Source organism: Chiloscyllium plagiosum, chromosome 11, assembly GCF_004010195.1.
Source record: "Chiloscyllium plagiosum isolate BGI_BamShark_2017 chromosome 11, ASM401019v2, whole genome shotgun sequence".
Lineage (NCBI taxonomy): Eukaryota > Metazoa > Chordata > Chondrichthyes > Orectolobiformes > Hemiscylliidae > Chiloscyllium > Chiloscyllium plagiosum.
This window is the reverse complement of record NC_057720.1, coordinates 29,862,870-29,880,817: the sequence shown is the minus strand read 5'-3', so window position 1 is coordinate 29,880,817 and position 17,948 is coordinate 29,862,870. Positions and strand designations below refer to the sequence as shown.

The 17,948-nt window shown below is 38.1% G+C and overlaps 1 protein-coding gene across 1 annotated transcript in view; it reads right to left on the bottom strand.

Annotated features, from left to right (window-relative positions):
* Positions 1-14,556, bottom strand: part of dmbx1b (diencephalon/mesencephalon homeobox 1b) — a 43,681-nt gene extending 29,125 nt beyond the window's left edge. The window contains exon 1 of the mRNA XM_043700129.1: positions 14,485-14,556. The gene's annotated coding sequence lies outside the window, so the exon portion shown is untranslated. The remainder of the gene's footprint in view (positions 1-14,484) is intronic.
* Positions 14,557-17,948: the final 3,392 nt, after the last annotated feature.

Genomic DNA, 17,948 nt, shown 5'->3' with positions numbered 1-17,948 from the left:
CACCTATTCTTACAAGATTTTGAATTAAATCTGTAGTCAAAAGATACTCATGATGTATTACAGTTAATTATATAAAGGTTGTGATTGACGAATAATCAAATTTCAAACAGACTTACATGAAAGAAAAATGTTTTATCGGTAGATATGTTCATGTGTAGTGTGCGGTATGTTTGTGTAAGTCATCTGTGGATTTTCATGCATGCCATTTTAAGCAGCATTTATTATAAATTTAGCATACATGGAAGGGATTTCAGGTTTATATTAGTACAAATTTAGAAGTTTGAATTTAGTGTGAGGACCTGACCTGCCCTTGCATAAAACAGAGTGAAACTCCCTCGAGGAGCTGCGTCACATGGCTTACAATTTGACACAGTGTGAAGTGTAAATCCAGTGCAGTGTCAAACCTGGTTTACAAAGTACTCAGTGGGTCAGTGGTGCCCTATGGACACTTTGTAAGCCTAGTCAATCTTCACTTAAATGTTTACAGAGGTGGTATTGCCCTTTCCCCATGCTCTAAGCATTTCAATGTTTAACATTTCGGAGACAGCTCTGGTGTGGTTGCACTCAGGCATTTGCAGGGCTCTCTCCTAAAAAGGGTACTTAAAGTAATAGGTAAGCTCGAGCTGAGTAATATAAACAAGTTTACTGCCGAGACCTGCTCTGTAGTAATCCATTTCAAACCAGTAGCTAAAGTAAATACATACAGTTTTTGGAAATCTATTTATTCTCTGTATTTTACTAAATAGCCTGAGCACAACAAATGTAAGAAATATGACAAAATTATTTTCTAATCTAAAAATGTTTAAATTCTGAAAGACTATTACTGTATTTTGATTTAATCAAAATTATTGAACATTGTCAAAAACTACATACATTTTTTAAAAAAATCATAATGTAACAAAAAGGAACAATTAAAAAAAACTGGCCGAAGACACTAATTTTCTGGTGAAATGGTAATCAATTCAATATTGACATTGTGCATTGTAATGTTGGCAAAAGGCATTGAATCATTTGTAAAAAAAATTGTGTGTTTAAATAGGTTTCTAAGACACTTGAAGAGTGGGAAGGGGGAAGTAGTGCACTTGCTGTTTCTTTGTGAAATGTCTTCATGTTATATTCCTTGCAATACTTTGTAAATCTGTAGTACAAACATAAACTGTAGAAATGACTATCAAAATATTTCCAACATTATTGATGGCAAATTTTTTAAACACAACATACTTAAGTTCCATTTGGTCAAATGTGTATCACCTTAGAAAGACAAACTGCTGTGAAACTTCAAAGTGTTTATGAGCCTGATGTAGCACCACATAGAAATATACATTTGAATTAAGGTCATTTGTTAAAAGTAAGAATCACGCAGAAGCGATATAGTATTATGTGTTTAATTACTCTATTTCTATTATTCTGCAGAAATTGCTATTAACATTATATTGAAGCTAACTGCACTCCTCTAACATTATTACTTTTCCCCACAGATACTGGAGATAATAAAATCACCTATTCCAAATGAGTGGACACACAGCAATAATATTCAAATTTGGACAAATTGAAACTAAGTTGACAATATTACTTAAAGGGGTTTAAAAATGCCATTATGGGAAATAGAAGGGTTACAAATGTGCAGTTCTAGAATTTGGGTTGCTGCTGGTTATTGAAGCTGAGGAGAGATTCATTGACCACCAACCATGTTAAACCCAAGCTGGGATTACATGGTATTGCAGTTGGGTGGCCAAAATGAAAAAAAGGTTTAATTTTAAAACATTGACTATCTTGTCCATTGAGCAGAAAAAGAAAGCTGTCATGATCAGAGAAAATCCATTTCAATGTTTCCTGTGGATTAGCTGTTTTTCTCCATACGTAAATTGGGCTGTAGTGTTACATCATTCCAACACAACAATGTGGTTGTAAACAAAAGTACACATTTTGTGAATGAATACTTGTGGCACAGACCTTCTCCTGCTGAGACTGCATATTGGAAAACCGCAAATACATATTTATGATTTCCCATTCAGGAAATATAGTGCATGGTCTCAAATAATAGCAGTCAAACTGGCAGCTGTTATGCTGTATTCAAACATTTTGATTCAAACAGTGTACTGCAACCATGCAAAAGCTTTTCTAAACTTCATTTAACAAGTTCCCAGCCTATTGAGTAGACCACTCTTAAAATTGAGTTATTAGGTGAAATGAATTAATAAATTAGTTATGTTTCTTCAAGTTAGTTTTTTTTTCCACAGTTCACATTTATAAATAGCACTTTTAGCTTATATTAATGTGAACCGTACAGCATTATAAAATTAATAAGATTGCATTCTGACAAGTTACCTGAAATAACTTGGCGAGACAACCTTAGATTATGTTGGAGTATCACAATGCTGGAATGTTTGTCTTTTATTTTTAAACAGGTCAATGTTCACAAAGTGCTGCTTGTCCCATCAATTTTAAAATTTGAGCATTGTTTGAACACTATTGAACAAAGCTCTGCACTCAAATAATTTTGCTTGTCAGAAAATCATGCAGTCAGGTAGAATAGCTCAACAATGTGTACCATAACAGTGCCATTACTAACGATAAATATCTTGCTGGCACTCAAACAATGAAAGCATGTAAATTCACATGTACATCTCACATTTTCTTTGATTTTATGCTGACTTTATGTGACAGCTGTGGGATTGAGAATAGATGTTTTATTTTTCAAATGTTATTCTGAAACCAGGGTGGTTCAATTCTGGAAAATATAAAAATAAGATTCACAGTGGAGTGGGTCTTATTCTGTTTCATCCTAGAGACAGAACAGACTTTGATTCTGTTTGAGGAGACTGTTTCTTAGTGTTGTATAAAGCAAAATTTTGAAAACTTACAGTAGTGCAAATTGGCGACTATTATCAATGGATATATTTCCAATGTTTGTAAGTTATTATATATAACAATAAATATGGAAAATAGTAGAAGATGCATATATCGCCAACAAAAAGGACCAAACCATTTCAGACAGTCTCAGGGTTCTGTTCCTGACTATATTTGTAAGTCAATTCGTACACAAGTTTGAACACAATATAGTAGATTAATCTGTTTGGAAGTATGTGCGAGTGGTCCCATGTCAGATTCTTAAAATTATTGGAATATGGTATCTCATTCATCAGTACAAGCATTTCTGAGTTGGATGTTCGTAAGTTGTGGATCACATGCATAGGCACTAGCATGCAACAAACAATGTGTTATCAACATATTGCACCATAAAATATTCTTATTACCTACATGTTTCTCTATATTTGCCAACCAAAAAAAAGCTGAACCAATGAAACATAGATTGGCAGTAGGCTGATCTGTTTTACTTACGCTTCTCCGCAAATGTAATTTGTTCTGAGGATTATTAAGCGCACATGAGCAAATATGATTCTATGATTCTATGAAATAATAAACCCATTATTTCCATGAACTCTCCACCAGGTGTTTTTTTGAGCCCAATGTATCACTTAATACTTTCTGGCTCAGAATGCAATATGCAAAGCGATAAACCGTAGTGCTGGTTTCAATTATATATGAAATTGAGTTTCTATTAAGAAGATTTTCATTCATTGCCCTCATTCTTTTATTACTGAATTAGTTTAAATGAAGATAGTTGAAACCCAAAGGCCTAGCCTAATTCTTTGGGTTCAAATCTCACCACAGCAGCTTCATTTAATTCTATTCAATTTATAAATCTGGACTTAGTAGCTGGTGTCTGTAATGGTAACCATGAAATAATTGTTGCAAAAACCTATCCTATTCACCAATCCTCTTTAGGTTAGAAAATATTCATTCTTATCTGACTGAGCCTAAATATGACTGTTGATGTGTGGTTGACTCTTAACTGCCCTCTGAAATGGCTCAGCAATTCAATTAATTTGAGGACATTTACAATGGACAGCAAATGCTAGCAATGTCAACAACCATGAAAAATTTAAATATCAATATTTTCCTGAGTGATCTCTGAAAGGCACTCACCAATCTTTCTAAATACTACTCTTTCTGTAGTTGACAGCATTAGCAACCGTAACACTGATTAAATTCTTACATTAATAAAAATAGGAAAAGACAAGTTGAAATTTTAGAAAACCTGATCCACAAAGACAGCTTTAATGGTTTTCTAATGGAACAGATATGCTGTACATTTTGAGTGCATAAGTTTCCATATCATAGTGACATAAAACTAAAGGTTAAACTACAGCATAACTGTACCATTTTGATGCAGTATTTTTTAGAAGAGTTGGTCACAATTGAATCAAAATCAGTGCAGAATCATATGTTGAAATGCTTTAGGTGGTTTGCAGAACTTTAAGGAATGAATTCTATTGTCTCTCTTAGTTAAAATCACTACATGCTTGATTGCACACCAGTCAGAGCTGTACTGCCACTCAGCTCTGCTTCAATTTTTCATTACAATGGCTATTATCCAAAAGGTCCTTGTCCCATCATAACAATACACAACATAGGAAGTCTTATTCATTATGTGCATGTATTATATCCTGAAAAAGTAGATTGTAAGTCATTTTGAATTTATATAACTACAAGGGAGTCTATTCTCTTCAACATGATTCAGTGAGGAGAAAATTATCTTTAACTTCTTTCCAGCACTTCTGACACAATCCAACTTTTTGCTACATAGCTGAACTCTGTCAGGCCAGATGTACACTGTTGCTTGTACATTGTTAAATAAATGTGAAACCCCCACGGGAAGGGCATCTGCTTCTTCTGCCTTAATACGCTTAGGAATTGGTCTGCCAAATTAATGCCGATGGTCTGTTAGCAGTTTAATACATTTGTAAACTACTTGGCATCAGTGAGTTTTTAGTCACCCCTCGGACAGGACCAAGTTGTTATTTGGTGTCAGGCTTTCCTGATTGGATGATCTGATGAGGCAGAATAATGTGCTGCCTACCGTAATAATTTTTATTTTGCTTACTTTATTTTTCTCATTTTCTGGACAGACAAATACTAAATGGAAGATTTTAAATCATGACTATTAGCCATCATACACACCTTTCTCATACACCTATTTTTCATGGGTCTCTAAGAATGTTGTGTAGGTTTGTAGCATTTTGGAATGATGGTGGGGAAGAGGGGAGGAATGTGGGATGGTGAGAGGATTACAGTTTAGCCTGCTCCATGCCTCACTGGGCAAACACAAATGTACACTTTGGAGAGGAGAAACCAGGCCCTGGAATTTTGGTTGATGTCTTTACTTCTCTTTAGTCCCAGGTTTCTGAGAACAGGCAGCACAATTGTTGATTCACCATGGATTGAACTCAGGACCTTTTTGAGCTCCACAGCTTATGTTCACATTTAGTACCAAATTTATATGGCAGCTGCTCAGTTCGATAGTGTGCATGCAGAATAATGACAGCAACTTGGATTCAAAGCCCCTCCACTGGTGGAGGTCATTCTTATGGCCTACATTCTTATGGCCTACTGGTCAGTTTGCTCCATATTGATATGAACCACAGTTAGCAGTGTATGGGTGATGAGGATGCTACATAGAGGGAGCATATTTATAACCAAATGAATGCAGAATATCATCAGCATTATTACTTAGCTACATTGGTTTCATAGTTACAGACATCACATGAAAGATCTTGGTATTGTGGGTAATGTCACTACACCAGATATTCTGGTGTTCTGATCAAATTCCATAACAGCAGCTGGTGAAACTTAAATTCAATTGATAAATCTAGAATTAAATACGAATCTCAGAAATGGTGACCTTGCTATGTAAAAATGCATTTAGTTCATTAATATCATTTAGGGAATGAGATTTGCCATTTTTCCTTGTTCTGGTTAATGATTCACAACAGATCCACAGCAGCAGGATTGACTTTCAACGCTGCAAATGGCGCAGCAATGAAAGAAAGGCAACAAATATTGGCCATGTGGGTAAAATCCACATCTCATGAAAAAGCAAATAAAGTAATTATAATTCAACATTTTGCAGATTAATGTACAAAGTTTATCATTACTGTAACAGGCCTCGGTATAAGATCATTAATTGGCAGACATCAGTATAAATTGATATTAGATCAGGCTATTTCACCTTGTTGCAGAAGGATATTTGATCATTACACTATATAGAGTAACTCAGTGTCAAAACATTTATTATGTACGGTCCCATGTATAGACTGCCCAGTAAGTATCATGTGCAAAATAGCTGTGAAGTGGCAGAAGTCCAATTCACCTCACTGAAAACTAACACTAGACTGTTCTTATTGAAGTGGAAACCCTGCACAAACTGACATTTTGGATAACATCACCAATTGCATAGTGCTAACAAGGATCAATATCCAAAAGAAATACTTGTCATAACCTGCTGTAGCCTAGCCATAACTTATACACTGAATTTGCAGCACAAAGAAAGGTCAGACAGTCCAAAAGAGCAACGCTAGCATTTATACTCGTCATGGGTGTTTTCTGACGCTATTTGTCTTTACCTACACTGTGCTTACATCTCTCTATTGCTTTCCAACTTAAATATATGCTAAATTTCACTTTAAAGGATCAATACTCTGCTTTGACAACTAGATGCAGCAGCAATTTCAATGTTTGCACCTCTCTGTGGAAATAAATGCCCCCAAATACTACATAGGATTTGGTGCAGCTACCTAACATTTGTGCTGCTTGTTTTGGCCCCAAACACAGTTCAAACATTGAATGTTTTCAATGTTGATAATTTTCAACATTAATAAACATTTTTGACACTGAGAAACATAGGAGTAGGCCACCTAACTCATTGAAACTGCTGCATCATTTAGTATGTTCATGGCTAATCGAACAGTTCAATTCCTTCTACTCACCGCATACCCGTAACCCTAACACTGGTAATCAGAAATCTATCCAGTCTCTCGAGCAAAGACTGAGCCTCCACTGCTCTTTGTTCACCAACTCCTAAGTAAAATAATTTTTACTCGTCTCAGACCTAAGTGGCATGTTGTTTATTTTTAAATTGTACCCTCAGTTTTAGACTCCCAAACCAGCATCGACCCTGTCTGTCCTTTTAAGTATTTTGTAGTTTTCTTGAAACTCCAGAAAATACAGGCCCAGATTGCCATTTCTCTCTCCATAGTACATTTCTGCTTTCCCAGGAACAATTCTGGTGAACTTTTGTTGCATTCACACTATGATAACAATAACTTTCCTAATATAAAGAGTCCAAAACTGCAAACACTGCACCATATGCAGTCTAAACAAAATCTTATACAATTGCAGCAAAACATCATTACTCCTGTACTCAAATCCCATGGAATAAAGGCTAACATTCTATGAGTCTTCCTAATAGCTTGCTGCACTTGCATATTAACCTTCGGTGATTTATCAACAATAACACTAGGTACCTTTGTATATCTGCATTTTTGAACTGCTTACCATTTTAGAAATAGTTTGCACATCTGTTTCTTCTGCCAGCGTGGATAACCTCACATTTTTTCACATTATATTCCAACTGCCATGTTCTTGCCCATTCACTAAGCCTGACAAATCCTCCTGAAGCCTCTTTGCATCTTCCAGACAACACAAATTCCCACTTAGCTTTGTATCAGCTGTGAATTTTTGACCCACCTCCAAATCACTGATAAATATTTTGCACAGATGGGGCCCCAGCAGTGACCCTTTCAGTGTCCCATTTGTTACAACTAGCCAATGCAAAGCTGGCCCATTTATTCCTATTTGTTTGCTGTCTGTTAGCCAATCATTACCCCATCCCAGTACATTAACAGCAATCCCATATGTGTTAATCTTTCCAGCCAGGCTCCTATGGGAGACTTCATCATTATCAATATTGTTACAAACATCTTTAAAAAAAACTTCAAGTCCAACAAACACAATTTATATTTGAAAATCCATGTTGACTCTTCCAGTCAGATCACTATGAACCAGGTGTTTATTTATCCCATCTTTTATAATCAATTCTAGCATTTCCCATACGACTGATGTGAAGCTAACAAGTCTGTATTTCCTTGTTTTTTTTTCGCTGTCTCCCTTCTTAAATAGTGGAGTGACATTTGCCACTTTCCAATTTATGGCAATCATTCTCGAGTTATTAGAATTTTGGAAGATGATCACCAATGCATTGACTATAATTATAGTCACTTCCTTCAAAATATTGGGACAAGGACCATCAGTTCCTAAGGATTTGTCAGCTTTCAGCCCCATTAATTTCTCCAAAACAATTTTCTTACTAACACACGTTTTGTTCAACTCCCTTTGTTCTCCTTGGCCACTCGGTTTTCTGCTACTGGAAAATTTCTTATATCTTTCTCAGTCAATACAGATATTTAGTTTCTGTACCATTTCTGTAGTCTCCATTATGAATTATGACACACCTCGCCAGCAGGTGGGACTTGAACTTGAGGCTCCTCAGGCAGGAACAGTACCTCAGAAACCTTCCGTGACCACTTTATTAAACTATTGTGTAACTGTGTTGAAACTTCATTCAGTGCCCCTCTTAATACCTCTCCTGGGGATAACTGCATCCTCTGAATTCTGGTAGATCCGAGTATTTTATGCACTTTGTCCAGTACTTCATTGTGCTTTTTTATATATAGGGGCAGGACTGTACACAGTAGTCCCGTTTATCCAGCAGGTAAAAACAAGGACTGCAGATGCTGGAAACCAGAGTCTAGATTAGAGTGGTGCTGGAAAAGCACAGCAGGTCAGGCAGCATCCGTTTAGCCAGGAGTATGTGTGAATTTATCTCCTGTTTCAATAGTGGAGCGACATTTGCCACTTTCCAATTTATGGCAATCATTCTCGAGTTATTACAATTTTGGAAGATGATCACCAATGCATTGACTATAATTATAGTCACTTCCTTCAATATATTGGGACGAGGACCATCAGTTCCTGAGGATTTGTCAGCTTTCAGCCCCATTAATTTCTCCAAAACAATTTCTTACTAACACACGTTTTGTTCAACTCCCTCATGCTGTTTATGGCCTCACCAACTTTAACTGTGTATTCTGATGTCTTTTTCACTTCGCCCTCTGTAGTTTACACAAAGTTGCTTAATTTGCACACACAGCGTCCACTGGGACCACCTGATTGTTGGATTTCTGCTGTCACTGTGCATGCGATTGCACTAGTGCTGTCACACTTGTGTTTCACAGAGAAACGAGCATCAAGATATCACGACTGGCGAGTATATTGACGCCCTGATACGCGAGCGGTTTCCCGCGGGTTTAAGTTCTCAAAAACTGGAGCGCAATTCCTGTCTGATGTTACACGGGCGCAATTCATGAGCCTGTTAGCAACCCCTCGTCTCTCCCATGATTTGAAGAACAGCTCGCCAAGTGAAATGGGAAATCTAATTATCAGAAAGCCCTTTTTTTTCTGTAACTGTTCTGTCGAATACTCCGAGCAGCAAAACTTTCTCTAATCCAGCTTCTGCCCCTTCCCCATCACCTCCCCCCCCCGCCTCCCCGACATGAAGGGTGACCTGCAGGGTGACAGTGTTTCGGCAACAGTGTTATCTATTATTATCAAATTATCTGTTTGGGGAGGGGGGGTGGGGGGAGGCCATTAATTATAAATCACGCGATTACAAAGAGGTAATTGGTATAATTATCTCCATCCTCTTTAATGTAGTGTGACTGATGCGTTTTTTTGTCGAATTTAATCAGGCGATTTGTTTCGTGTTAAGAGACATAAATCCGGTTAAACTCAAACTTTAATTGCATAATTACTGAAGGATATCTCTGTTTCCCCCATTGATATTGATTCATTCTGCCTATCCACCAGTAATCTGGTTCATGTAGTCCTCATGCACAGAACCCATATATCAAACTGCTTTTTTTTCTATATTTATTCAGTATCGATGCGTGGATGTTCATTCCTTTACTTAAAACAGAAATTTATATATCCATTTAAATTGCCTTTATGTATATACATATATAAAAATGTCCCTACTGTGGATATTTGTGTCTTAAACTGCCTTTTATTGATTCAGTAAATCTGCATATAAATGGATGCCTTCCCTGTGTCTCCCGGGGGATTTTGAAGAATGAACGCTTTTGCTCTAATCTCGGGCAGTGTGAAATGCCGAACATCAGTGATGTCAAATAACCCTAATAGATTGTTAAAATGTCTCCGGACATGTCGCACAGATTTCAGCTGAGACAATTATTTTAAAAATTGCTCATACTTAGTTTAAAATGCAATTCTACTGCAGCAAATTCTCAGGAACAGATTTCTCTGCGTTCAGAGTTGTACAAAGTTAAGAGCGTATATATCGTTGTAGGTGCGTCTATCTATATTGGGGAGAAGGAAACAGAAAGGTTGATTGATAGGAACGGGGCAAGTGGCAAAGGAAGAGGAGTAGTTTATGTGGCAGAAAAAGGTGTAAAGAGGGGGGAAATTCTTGAGGTTTGGACTTGTTAACGTGTACAGGTATTGTTCTGACAACTGCTATCCAGGGAATTGGTTGATACACAAATTACCCGTGCAGGGGGTCAGGCGGCGAGCGCTTTTCGTGTCAGAACAACAGCACCGCAGAGTTAATGTACAATGATCAGCATCGGAGGTAACCCAGAAGATAGCCATCGAATACCACAATGAGGCATCGAGATCAGAGTCATCATAAATAAAAGACCCAGCATGCTTAATAAATTAAATACAAAATATTTATTAAATAAATGTAACATTTTGATCGTGTCTCAACCTGTAGTGAATCTACTCTCCCCCGTCGCTCACTCCTCAGTACCATTACCATCACTACCCCACATTCAGTAAGTGATGTACTTGGCTTGTGAAAGAGGAATTGACATTCCTTTGCAATACAAGATCGCGCATCTCCGTACAAACTAAATGTCGACGGTGCAATTGCAGAATTGGGTCGTACGTCTGTTTTAACAACAGATTCGAAAGAAAGAGAACTTTCTATCTGCTGCCTTTTCTTCTTGGAGTTGATCATCTCTTGGTTTGTACAGTGTTAAAAGTTTGGCGTGGCGGAGCTGCCGTAAGGGGTCCTTGCTGCGGGACATGATTATATATTTATTACTGTCATCTACATCTGCAAAGGCAAATCTAACGACAGCGACGATCTGGAACCAAGTATACAGTTATCCTAATCGAACTGCATAAATCAAAGCGAGCGAGGAAGAAATGGAAAGTAGGAGGGTGAGAGAGGACAGCGAAGAGAGGAGAAATAGAGGTTCTTTTTTAAAAGATGAGACATTTGACTTTATACATGACTATATTTTATTAATAATGGTTCATTATTTGGATACACAACAGAATGTATTCATTAGATGCTGCATTATTTTTCTTCACTGAATTTTGCAGCTCGGTGCCTAAAGATTATATAACATATGTTATTAGCGTGCTTATGTTTACTTTAATTATGTGCATTAATAATATAAATTGGTTAATTACGAAGATTAATCAGAGCGCGTGTTCATACTTTACATGACAAAATAAATGCATCAGATCAAAATCTACAAATGCATTGAAACAGTTGTTACGCATTCCAAAGGATTTGTACATATAATTGGAACATTGGTAACTTTAGTTTAAATAATTACGTTGCGATAATTAAATCTTTTTAAGGTGTAGCTTTAGGGCAAACGATATTCAAATGTACTAATTATAGTTAATTGAGATGTTTTCTCGCTGTCAAAGTGCGCTAAAGAGTATAGAATTGTTCACCGTCGCTCCAAGTGAAACTGAAAGCAATTATATTCGTACTGTAAAATCAGAAACTCGTGCAACACAAAATATTTCTTAATTGCTGTTAATTATTAAACAGTCAAATGGGCCTTGATTACATATTAGACAAGTGCAAGCAAAACTGCGCACGCTTTAAAATCATGATTTATAGAAGTGCCATTGTATTCGATTTAATTCAGAACGCTGGGATTTACCATTTACATGGGTTTATTCTGTTCCTTAAGTCGCTGTACATCGAGAGGAAACTAATTATTTATGGACACTTGCTAAACAGTTTAAAAAATTCATTGAAATGAGATTTACAGCAGCGCCCAGGAATGTTGATTACTTCGACAGAGGCGATTTCTAAACATTTACTTTGCTACAAAGTAGGCCAGCGTTCAGCAGTCACCTCTGCATCGGGATCATTGCCGTAGGGGCGAGTTTGGCAAGATTTATTAGATATTCCTTAAAATATGCATCCTGATCCCCATTTGGCTCAGGACCTAATAGAAGTGGAAATAGCTTTCGACTGCAGTGCGGTTCATTCATCATCCTCTCTGACACCAGGTTGGTTCTCTCCCCCCACCCCCAACGTCCCAATCCACCCCCCCCACGCCCCTATTTGCTGATCATATATATTCATTCTTCGAAGACAGTTTAGATAGTTCTTAGGAAATTTGCTCCTCTCCTCGTTATTTCTGTTCCAATGTCTCTTTTTCCAGTCTCTGTACATAGCCCTCACTTTATCATGTTTTCTATTTACCTTACTGCCATACTTTGATTGAACACCTGACTAACCATTGCTATCTCCATCACTGACCAACATCGTTGCTTTTACGCACAATAAATTAATTTCCATACACCTAGCTCACCAGATGTCAGTTATATTGAACAATTAACATCTGTCTATATCTACACAAACATTGTAAATTAATACACCTTATGCATTTATGTCGATGTTTATTAAACTTATTCGGAGTTTTAGTACATGCATAAATTTGATACAATCTCGCTGTCTTCTGTATTATTGCACTATCAGTACTATTTTATTTTAAATTTTCTTTTTTCGACTTCATTTTCTTTTCAGATTTGGTGAAACTTCCTGCACTACGCCATCGATGAATCGCATCCCTATTTTCGACTTGATATCTTATCGTGTTCTCTAGCTTCTCTTTATCATTTTTTTTCTCTGTTTCCTCCTCACCTGTCACATGCGTGTGCATTATCTAAGCATTGAATTAAAACAGTGTCCCACCCTCCCAATATGTCCCCATTTTGCCTAATGGTCGAAGGGCATAGTTAATATGAAAGTGAAGCTCCTGGTCTCTCCTCAGACAAAACTGTTTTTTTAAAAAAATATAAAGAAACAGGACATTAAAGGCTACTTTGGCAACAGAGTTGTTACAAGCACATAGGTGTTCTTTGAAGTGCACTATTACGGTTTTGCCAAGCTATCACAATCAAATCTGACCCATCAACACCTTTTCAGCTTTTCGTCTGATGCCTGTCTGTATTCTGCTATTTCCAGTCGGCCAAATTATAACTGAAATAATAATTCACCAGCGGAGAGTTAGTGAACTTTTTCTAAGTTCTCGAAGAGCCTGTGGTGGTCCCATAAAGGAACTGAGTGAGATAGGTAAATGGAAGATTCTATCCCATGTTGTTCATGACCAATTATCGGAAAGGGATGACGGCACTTTGGAGTTAAATGTTCCCAGTTTGGAGAGAACTTTAAAAGTCCAGTGCATGGAATCACACTGAAAGTTTGTTGGGAAATATCTCCACATGAGTAGAGCTGGGCTGATCCTCTATGATCTGCCGCAACCCTTCTTAAACATTTGGAACCGAGTTAACGCAATTTTATTTTTTTTAATTAAAAGAAGTCTCCACGGCACCAGAAGAATTATTTACGGAAATCGAGACGGATCTGAATAAGGAACCGGGTAGTTGATTTTCCTCCCTCACTCACTCTCTGCTCCCACAAAGGGACATCTGCACGCCTCGAGCCGCCTCCACTGCTGCCTGTCAGACACGGTTCAGTCAAACGCAAGAGTGGGACTTGGAGAGCACCCCCAGAAAACCAATTGTTCCGCACTGTTATACAACCTAGAGCGGAAAAATGACACACAACTGCTGCGCAGTAAAACAGGGGGACGCGCGATCAGAAAGTCTTTAAATCTTGATTGATGCGAGAAAGTTCTGCAGGTATAAGTCAATGCAAATTCATTTTCTTTCTCTTTTCCTTCCTTACCCATACTGCTCAAGAATAGCGTTATCTTTGCAGAGTATTATAATCAATATAGACATTCAGAACTGGGATCAGCCTCATCTGGGATTTCAGAGGAAACCTGTTTTGCAGAAGCTGCTAAGAGAATGAGGCGGACTTTGACTAGAGATACACAGTCAAGATGACACTTCAACAGTGAGATATTTTGAAATAATCAGTGGATTCTGATAAATAGCCTATCATTTTGTGAAGAAAAATCCATCTTCATTGCATGCATATATTTTGTTTGATAACAAATAGAATAAAAAAGGGGGTACAAATGGAAGAAGGTGGTCGGAGAATGGGACCCACTAACTTGTCATTAACAAACCAGCGCAAATTAAACAGGGCAAGTCGGCAAACAGTTCCAAGCAAGCAGCCTGTAAATATACCAAACAGCGCGGGAAAGGCATCATTTGCATATATTTATATACATGTAAATATTAACTTCCGTCTATCTAGTTGCATACACAAAGGCAGAAAGAAAGAGCAGCTTTGTTAAGTGCATGTGTTTAATTTAAAAGACCATATTCTACACTTACCTTTCCACAGCGGAACCTTGCGGTCGCCCTCCGAGAATATACTCCGAGTTTAAGTGGTCCGCGATGATAAGGCAGAACATATGATACTTAGGACTCTAAAGTCGTCAGTAAGACACTTCTGTCGGTTCAAATCTGCCTACAGATAGCTCTTGTCTCTCTTTTTGTATTCTCTCTCTCTCTCGAAGTCTCTCTCGCACTTGGTTCTTGCAGATTACACTAGAAAGTTGCAGCCAATGACAGGGTATGTTGCCATCTGCTGGGAAGTCGGCTGATGCAGGATTTTAAAACAGAATCACTGGCGTGCTTCAGCAGCTAAGAACAAGTCTGTAGGATTTCAATGGTCCCTCAATATGTCAATCAAAACATGGCCTCTCGCTCTCCCTCTCACTTCTGCACAAACTTCTTGTAAAACAACCTGCGTCACATTCCTATCCAGACAGATCAAATCAGCTTCAAACATTAAAATACAATAAGGAATTTATAATACATTATCGATAAGAGGGAACAACTGTCCGTCTCCCCGCACAACAAAAGTGGGGAGCGCCTATTGTACATGGCGATTTTTTTTTCTCTTAGTGAGAACTGTACAGTTTTTTTAAGAGGAGAGTTGACGAACTCAACCGTTGATTTTATTTGCTTTTCAGATTTGTCATGCTTTCCGCAGCAGAATGGACGGCTCTAACCCTCTGGACATTGCTAATAGAGTCCCGGGTTCTTCCCATACAATCTCTCCCAGCCCTGACGGTTTAAACTGGGATCGGGGCAACACGACGCCATTCCACACACCAAAAAAAAACTGCCTTAAAATGACTACTGGTAAGAGGATTAAAGCAATAATGCCCTTCTCTCCTTGATGTGTGCTAGATAGCGTCTCCTTCCCGCAGTGCAACAGCAAACCTTGCTTTAACACAGGGGTGGTTATACCTGTAAGGGGTAATGCTTAAGGCATTTATTTTAAAGATTGTTTGAAGAGTTTTGTGTCTAGCTGTCTACACCATTTGTGAAGCCGCCAGGGTTAGTTTCAAAATGTAGCTTTGCTGTGCTGCTCAGAACTACTCGTCTCAGCTTTCTTTTAAACAAAACTTATTTTGCATATTACTCCAATCCTTCTTTCAACTCCTTTTTTTTTGCTTTCACACCTTATTTTTCACAGAGCTCCCCCGTTTCCACGCTCCTGTTGCTGCTGCTGTTTGGAAGTGTCCGCTAAAACACTGGCTGCTTATATGTTTAAGGTTCTGTCTAGCAGGCTCCCTTGTCTCATGCCAACTGCGGGTCTGCAGAATGAAAGGGGATTAACTTGTGAACTGCTGAAAGTAGGGACTTAAATGGACGCAAAATCTCTCAAATGAGTCATTGTGGGAGCCGTTCTAAAGCAATTAAAGCGAGAATAAATTCCTCTCAGCTTTTCCTTAAAGCCAGCTTTCAGTGCGGCTTAATGCAGACTAGCGTCCACTTCGTCAGAAGATTTAAAGTAAAATATTAAGAGGGTTGGTTTATTTACAACATTCCCTCCATGCCTTGTACATATTTTATCTGGTGACCTCACCCAAAAAAAAACTGCTTTCCTTGTTTTACAAACTTATCCTTTCCTTTACCCATGGTCTCTTCAAGTCCCATTTATTACATTCACGCTGTTTTATTTCCCTTGCTTTCTTCGGGCACAGAAAATAACGACGTTGTTAAAAGGCCTTCAACGAGAGCTATGGTGTCATCCATAATATTTTGCTCAGATTTTCTGTTTTTTTTTACGGAGAATAAGAACCCGAAAAGCTGAAAGGTCAACACTCTACAAGCCCCTTCCCCTGCACTTCTCCCTTCATCCCCACCCTGTTCCCCAACAATTGAACATCTGAAACTAAAAAAAAAGCTCTTGGCGGCTGTCAGCTAATTAATAGATCTAATCACTTTTACTTTATGAATACATTATATTTGCAGCCCCTTGCTCTTTTCTGCATCTCCCCTTTGCATCCAGCCCGTCCAAGGGTACCCAACAGCTGCTCATTTAAACGCAATTAATCATTTTGATGTATCGTTTAAAATTGACTGGTTCCTAGGGACCTCTTCTGACAAGAATAACAAAGCAATTTGCCAGCAGCCATCTCCACGACATGTTATTAGCGCCGGCTTCGTCTGAGCAGGGCTGTGGGAGAATTAGGCAGCGGGCTGTATGAATAGACCTACCTGTTAGCCAGGATCTCCACTCCTACACCTGTACTTCACACAGCGACCAAAAGAAAATCGTTTTATTGATGACAAGAGCCGCCAATTCTCCTTCTAATCTCACTTAAGGAAGTTTTAGGTGACTGGAATGTCATTTTCTTTCATTTTCCCCCCTCTCCTTTTCATAACTGTCCAAAGAAGGAGTTTAAGGTGATTGGAATGTCATAGACGCAGTGGTGTTCTGTATAACCGCGCTGCGCGACGTCAAGTATTTTGTTACTTTTTTTAAGAAAAAAATTCTTTAAAGCAAATAATTTCCAACCACATCAATGGTCTTAGGCAACAACAAAATTTCATGTATGAGGCACTTGCACCGTATATAGCTTTGACTTTCAAATTCCGGAAGTCCCAGTTGTTGTGGCGGATTGTATGTTGCAGTCTGCACAGTCCCCCACTTTTCACCACATTTGCAGGAAAATAGCAGGAAAACAAATGATTTCCATCCGAAAAGGCTAGACTGACAAAGAGTCCACTTAATGTTGTAGAAAGCTGAATATATTTGTGCAGTCTCTAAATGAAGGATTGGACGGGCAGTGGCGCATTTGCTGCCAATGGACATGTTATACTGTCGTGTTTTTGGCCTCACGTTATCACTATTTTAAGCATTATTCCCTGAATCTGAGGCGACCGACAGTTGCTGAACGGAAAGGACTTTCTTGATGAAACGTTTGCAAAACTTTTTATCCCCCTATCCTCCCTTCGTTTCTATCTGGTGTTTCGCATTGCCCCGTATCGATTTGTCATTCCTCGTGTGAGATAATTATTGGCATTTTAGACTTCATAGCTATAGTAGACAAACATAGCTTCTAACCAGCTTACCAACATTGATTACTTTTATTACCTCATCAGTCTAACAAAGCGTCTAACGATAATTAAACAACTTTCCCCTCGCCTCTAGTTTATGGGACTGAATGAAGGCCTGGTAGAAGAACTGCCAATGTCTTTATAAGTCCCCGCCCCAAATATTCAATTCAAAACAGGAGATAAGACTTTTGATTGTTTCCTCTATAGTGTGATAACCAACCTGTTCTCACAGATCTAAGCATATGATTGGGATAAAATGTGCTATCCATATCTGTCTCGTAGCATTGATGCACTGGGAACAAAATAAATCCGTATATTTGCGCGCATTTGTTCATAAACCGGCCATTCCCAACGCCGTTCTCTGTTCGACTATGAAAGTTGTGGCTCAGAAATACAATATTGAACATTTTGAAACATTTATCTCGATGAATAGAAAGGGA